Raw genomic sequence first — 7348 nt, forward strand, 5'->3', positions numbered from 1 at the left:
CTAATACATACTGACCTAAAGGGTTCGTTACTTTAACCACAAATTCAGTAGACTCAAAATGTATTTTCTTATCCGACACTAAACCGGCTTTGATTTTTATTTTCTAGGGCCAATTCAAATAGAGGAGCTAAGGGGATATTTTGTTGCATGGTAGATGAAATTAAGCAATTAGGTTGTTTATGTGAGAGTTTAAAGCTCACTAACAATGAGGAAGGAGGACCAATCGGCAATGGGAAGGCTAAGGATTAGGTAGGTAAATTCTGCCAATGAAATTTTCTATGAATTTTCTTTAAAACTCCTTTATTATTTCCATGCTTGAAATTCTTATCAATTTTACATGGATGATTCAGTGTTAATTAAATGAAAAAAAGAAATTTTTCTTTACAAATTTCAAGGTTGCTACTGTTTTGTATTTGTTAAACTTGTTTATTTCAGATTTAGTTGTTGTCCAATTAGTGCAACAATTTCCTATTGATCAAGCAAAGCAGATGTTGCTACTGCTCGTTTTTGTACTTTTAATGCCCTATTTAAATACTGCAAATTGAAGTGTTTAGTTGCTAAAAATGGTGATTTTTTATTGCTGTAAATTTAGGTGTATAAACGTTGTTAACTGAGATGTTAAAGTGCTGCAAATTGAAGTGTTTAAATATTGTAAATTGAAGTGTTTAAGTACTGCAAGTTGAAGTGTTTAGTTGCTGGAAATTGAGATGTTTTATTGCTGTAAATTGAGGTGTATAAACATTATTAATTGAGATGTTAAAATGTTGCAAAATGAAGTGCTTAAATGTTGTAAATTGAAGTGTTAAAGCACTGCAAATTGAAGTGTTTAAATGTTGTAAATTGAAGTGTTTAAGTACTGCAAATTGAAGTGTTAGTTGTTGGAAATTGATATGTTTTATTGCTATAAATTGAGGTGTATAAACGTTGTTAATTGAGATGTTAAAGTGTTGCGAATTGAAGTGTTTAAATGTTGTAAATTAAAGTGTTTAACTACTACAAATTGAACTGTTTAATTGCTGGAAATTGAGATGTTTTATTGTTGTAAATTAAAGTGTATAAACGTTGTTAATTGAGATGTTACAGTGCTGCAAAATGAAGTGCTTAAATATTGTAAATTGAAGTGTTTGAGTGCTGCAGATTGAGGTGTACAAATGAGTCTGATATTAGTTATTGCACTGCATTTTTGGTAATTAAATGTTGTCCAAAATAAGTTAGAAAAAAATGCACTTAATGTTATTTTAAAACATGTTATGTTGTCCTTGTAAGTTGTCCAAATATTCATTTATGTTGTCCAAATGATCACAAATATAAGTCATATTATTGATGTAAAATAAGACGTGGTAGTGATGTAATTTAAGTTGCTTCAATGTTACAAATGTAGGTTAGCTAAATGTGCTTTAATGTTAATTTATTACTCTATCCTATTATTGTTTATGGTGGTACAAAGAAAGACAAAATAAAAGTGTTTATGGTTGATTAAGTACCCTACATGGTTGCTATTTCATGCTGCCCAAATTAGGACAAAAATAGAGGTGTCATTGCTGATTAAGTGCTCTATGCTTTTGTTGATTTTTTGCTGTCTAGAATGGGAAAAATTAATGATGGTGAAGTTGAGTTGAATATGCAATAGGTATATTTGCAACGTTGTGGATGTGGTTTGAGTTGCTAAGAAATGAAATGACTATAAATTAAATAGAATGGTATGAATTGTTGTAAGGATGATAGTTGGTTGAGAAGCTTGTAATGCTTGATAGTATTGCTTGTGTTATTAGATCTAAATGGTGTCTCTTGGTGCCAATTAAGGCAAGGTAATAGAATTGGTTTTGGTATAAGACGTATAGATGAATTGTTGAAGAATTTGGTTAGTTCTTATAGGTCTATGGGGGTACCTAAAGGTCACTATTAGGGAATGTTTTGAGTTTGGGCATGAAACTTGATACTTATTGGCTCAATCATGCACTACACGTCTGTGTGACTCATGTTTCTCACAATTTTCTTATTATTTTGAAAATGTTACAATTTAATTCTTGTTTATTCTTGGAATGTCTGTAAGCTAGATTTTAATCCTTTTTTTTTGTTTGTAAAGCATGATTTATGTTAATGAAAGCGATCATTCAATTATTAATAATTAAATTTTGGAGTTTACAGGTCAGGAATTTGAAGATGAATATGTGCCAACTAGTTAATATGACTATAAATGCACTACGAAAGGATTATGTTCTTATAATATAATTTAGCATATTAAGTTGCTTACAAACCTTTGTTTATTTTATTTTACTTTATTTATGTCCTTTTATAATCTACGTCATGTTGTAATATTAGTTATAGAAATGTCACTGAGTTGATTTCTCAGCGTTCAATTTGATTTACGTACACAGGTTGGGTTCAATCGTGTGCACTCGTGGTTATTAGCATCCAGCAGAAAATCTCGTACTCATAGAGTGGGTGAAAATTTTTGTTAGTCTGGTGGGCATGTACTTATAGGATTTTATGTGATATTAAGCTTAGTTGGTGAAATATTTCATACTTTGAAATATTTTATACATTGGCATATATAATAGTTGTTAATGGTACATACTATGTATATGTTTTACTGTTGACATTGCTACCTGAGTTTTTAGATGAGGTTATAATGTTTTTAATGTGAATCGATATATATATATTTAATAACGATGCATGAAATGGAATGAATAAACAAGTTAATAGTTGAGATATTGGTATATTAAACATGACATGGCTTTGGGTCTAAATGTATGATTTGAATTCATTATGGAACGATTGATGTTAGTTGTTCCGGCAAAGAATGTGATATCTTGTTCCTCGGACCCAACGATCGGGTTGGGTAATTGGGGTGTTACATCACATCTGTTTAAAGGCTAGAAATCTAATTAAAAAGTTGAACAATTAGTGTTTTTTAGCTTTTGAGGTTTCTTGAGTCATTTACAATGGTGGTTGATTCGAAAATTATTGTAAGCGAGATGGTTCCAATGATGTCGAATATCACTGAGCATAAACTAAATGGGCCTAGCTATCTAGATTAGATCAAAACCATCAGGATTTATTTAAGGAGTATCAATAAAGATGACCACTTAATTAACTATCCACCTATTGACGAGACTAAACAAGCATGACTTAGAGAATATGCATGACTGTTTTTGTAGATTCGGAACCCCATTGACAATGACCTAATCATTTTGATTATGACTGTGAGTTTGTTAAAGAACTAATGAACTATCAGGATTTTCTGTATTCTGAGAAGGGAAATATCTCGCGAATGCATGAAGTGTGCCAAGCCTTATCACATCCTAAAAATTGGGTTAGTACAACCGAGTTGTAGAATTGGGTTAGTGAACTAAAAGTTAGATCCAAAATTCTGGAATTAAGATTGTAGAGATTAATTAAATAATGTTTGGGTTTAGAAATTTAGGTGAGGAAATTAAAATTAGGGTCCAAGAATTCATTTGCTTGAAGCAGATTCTAAAAACAACACCTGATTTGAAAATAATTAAGAAAATATGTTTTAATTAAACAAAAGGACTTATTTGAAAAATAGAGGAAACTAGGAGTGGCCTAAATGCAAATTGACCAATTTTTGAAAATTGGTTGGTTATTTAAGCCACCTACAACCCACGGTCTTTTCCCTCCATCATTATCCCTCATTTGAAATTCTTCCCAAAATCCAAATCAAAGCTTTTTCTCTCAAATTGATTCATCCCTAGAAATTTTCTAATCATCCACACACCAATTCTTCCTTAAATTTTAAAGAAAATTCAAGTTTCCTTCATCAAATATTTCGTTGTTCTTCAAATGTTTTTCACCTAATTGGATCTATAACTTGTCGCTTTCTTCAAATTAAGGTAACATTTGGACTGCTATGATGATTCCAAGTTCATTGTTTTTATGAAATTTTAAGGTGAAATTCGGTTTAACAAATCATTTTGAACATTAACTTGATTTTGATTTCAAGAACAAAATCGAGACCAAAAGAAACATCAAAATCATCTAAAGAACAAAACCTAGGAGAATGTTTGAAGAAACCTCACCTTTTATTCAAAAAACCCATACCAATCAATTATATTTCAAGAAACTGAGTAAACGGAAAGGATCGATTGCCAAAATAATTAACATGTCCAAAATATCTACTTTCAAATGGAAAGAATGACTGAGAAATGTTTTCCACTAATGAATTTAGGGTGTTTTGGGGGTTTGTTTTATCTTAGGTTTCAACTAAGCTGATTCTGTCATAAGAATGGGTCTGGACTTAATGACTACACAGAAAGGAATGGCTTGAGGATGTTGCAAGTGTCACGAGACTAGAACTTTAGTCTAGCAAACTGCACGGCCTTAGGCGATTTCTTTCCTTCAAATCCACCTAAATCAACCTAACTCTCGAAATATGAGAATTCTCAAGGAAAATTCTCTAAAGCACCGAAAGTAAAGTGAAATCAACTGAAAGACAAAAAAGTAATAAAAGAACAAAAAAGTCACAAGAAAGCAATAATAGACCAAGTGTTTGAGTAAATCCTTTCAAAAGTATTCTATTACTGAACAATGAAGTGAATGAGATGGATACAAATGAGAAAGACCTCTATTTATAATTGAGATCTCCTAGATCCAACGGTATAGTTTAAATTACATCGACGGTCGAGATCAAAGTCAATCTACAAATTGAGATTCTTAAGGGATTTACCAAATTCTCTAAAATTACAAAATATTCTAAGGTTATAGAATCAAATATTCTAAGATTACTTTACATATTTACAATGGTAACCTTAGTTTTACTTGAGTGTTTCACTGGACCACCAAGGCTTAAATAGATGGGCTTCTCCACTTGTTCCACAAATCAGACCAATTCAAGTGGGTCAAATTAGCTTCATTTAATCAATTGACCTCTATTAGACACTCTATGTGTATTCGTCATGGGATTTGATCCGCGGCCCATGACACAAGCACAAATTTGGCTAAGAGTGCACATGAGAAGGACAAGAAACTAAAGGCTAAGAAGAACAAGACAATAAAAGCTTAGTAAGCTAGCTAGAAATACAGTTGATTTGTATAAATAACCAGTAGTTATGAATTACCTTACAGTTGTCCAATTATCATACATTAGTTACATCAGCTAAGTTATATATATGGATGAAATTTAATTCATTTTATTCAGTTATTCAATGAGAATCAATTTCCTTTTCTCTTAATTCTCTATTTGTAACACTCTTTATCCACCCTGACGACTGGTACAGATAAGAGATGCCACTAAAACACCTACATAAATAAAAGCTTAAGAATATTTAATAATTTTAAACTTTAAACCATTATAAAAAGTTATTAAAACATGTTTGAAGTCATTTACGAGTCTAGAAATATTTTTAAAATCATTCTGAATTATTCTGAGAGGTTTCAACTTGCGCAAATCATAAATCGAGGTATTGGGAACTTAAAATAGTAAAAAAAATGAAGTTGTGGATAGCCCTGTTCATGGGTCAAGTCACCCAACCTGGCCTGAAGGTCTGCCCAAAAAGTGAGAGGGTTTAGGCAAAAAAATAAAGCCCGTTTAAAAAACGGGTCAGATCTCGGGTAAGACATTTTTTTGCCCGGGCTCGAATTCACAAAAGGACAAAAAAAATATTATTTTAATGCTATTTTCTTGTTTTTTTCTCCCTATTTTGCTACATTTTCATTATTATGTTGCTACTATTTTGTTGTTAATGTTTGGATATTGTATAACACTTGTTTTATTGTTAATTTTGTTATAATTTTAGAGGCATTTGCTTGTTAAGTTGCATCTATCTTTGTGTTATTTAATTATACATATTTTTTAAAATTTATTTTCAATTTGTTGGGAAATATTTATTTTAATGTTTTTAGTATTTTGATGTATTATATATACTTAAAAATTATATAAAAATAATATAAAAATTTAATATGGGCGGGTCGAACCAAGCTTGGACAAAATTTTAAGCCCATTTTTAGGCATGGGCCTAGCAAACGGGCCTAAGATTTTGGTTGGGTTCGGCCCGAACCCAGCCAGGCTCATGAACACCTCTAGTTGTGCAAGTGCAGAGGGTGTAAGTCTCGAGACTTAGGTGTAGTACTATAGATTTTTAGCTTCGATGCTTGTAAGTCTTGAGACCTTGGACCCCTGGAGCAACAATTTAGTCTAAAAACATATAAGTTTCAAGACTTAAGGTAGGGAACCCAAATCTCAAGTTCAAAAACATCTCAGATCATTCTCAAACATTTTTACATGATATCCATAAGCTTCAAAACATTTTAGAACATCTTCAAAGCTCATGTAAGTATAGAATTAAGTCTCAAATATCATCAAAGCATGCTAATAAGTTCCAAATTCATTTAAAACTCCATCAAAACTCATTTAAACACAATTCCAAATCATACACATGTTCAAATAAATTTATGAAACAAAGGGTAAAAAAAAACATCTAAATAGTTTCAAACGATATTTGATTTCACAAATTAGAATGTGTACATATACTTAATTAGCCTAAGCCTTCATGTACATTCCAAATTACTAAGTAACAATTACAAATCCAAAATATAAAACCTTTAAACCTTTTTTGTGATGCAACTCTCCCAAGCTTACGTTCTCGAGCCTCCTAGAAACCTTTTTACCTACGCGTTTAAACCACTAACGTGTTAAGCTTGAAGAACTTAGTAAGTACAGTTAGATTTCCTATCTTACCTTATCTGAATTAGTGTGGAGTCTTTTATAAACATAAGGTCGAGTTTCAATTATACCAAGTTCATATACTTACCACATTTGGATTGAACATTCAAACATGTTTCACCTTTGTAAATTCATCACTTTTTAAGGTGTTTCCTCTTATTAGAACTGTTAGTACAAATCTACGGTGAAGAAAATCTCGAACACACGAACGAAACTCGAACAGAAAAAGAAGAAATAGGACAAGGCTCCAAGGCGTGTATCAAGTCACTATCTTTAAGGTTATATTCGCCCCCACCTATCTTCAGTGTGCAAACAAGTTCCAAGCAAATTAACCTCGAGGATACAATGAAGCCAATGACTATTTGCGTTTTGCATTGACGAGAATAGTCCACTACACACTAAGCAATCTATAACAATAACTTAATTTCTACAAAGGATTTTTGCAGTAATACTTTATAGAATAATCTAATAATATTAGAAAATGAAGGAAGGAAAGAAATAATATTAAAATTTTTTGGTGTGTTTTCCAAATGAAATCTCATTCCTATTTATAGGAATTTTCATGTCTCTTCATAAAGGCATCTTTCATCAATAGGTGTCTTTCTGAATAATAATGTCTTTAAAATAAACACATAATTATTCATTTAATATTATAACTATTCA

This window comes from Gossypium hirsutum, chromosome D09 (genome assembly GCF_007990345.1).
Source record: "Gossypium hirsutum isolate 1008001.06 chromosome D09, Gossypium_hirsutum_v2.1, whole genome shotgun sequence".
NCBI classification, from domain to species: Eukaryota; Viridiplantae; Streptophyta; class Magnoliopsida; order Malvales; family Malvaceae; genus Gossypium; species Gossypium hirsutum.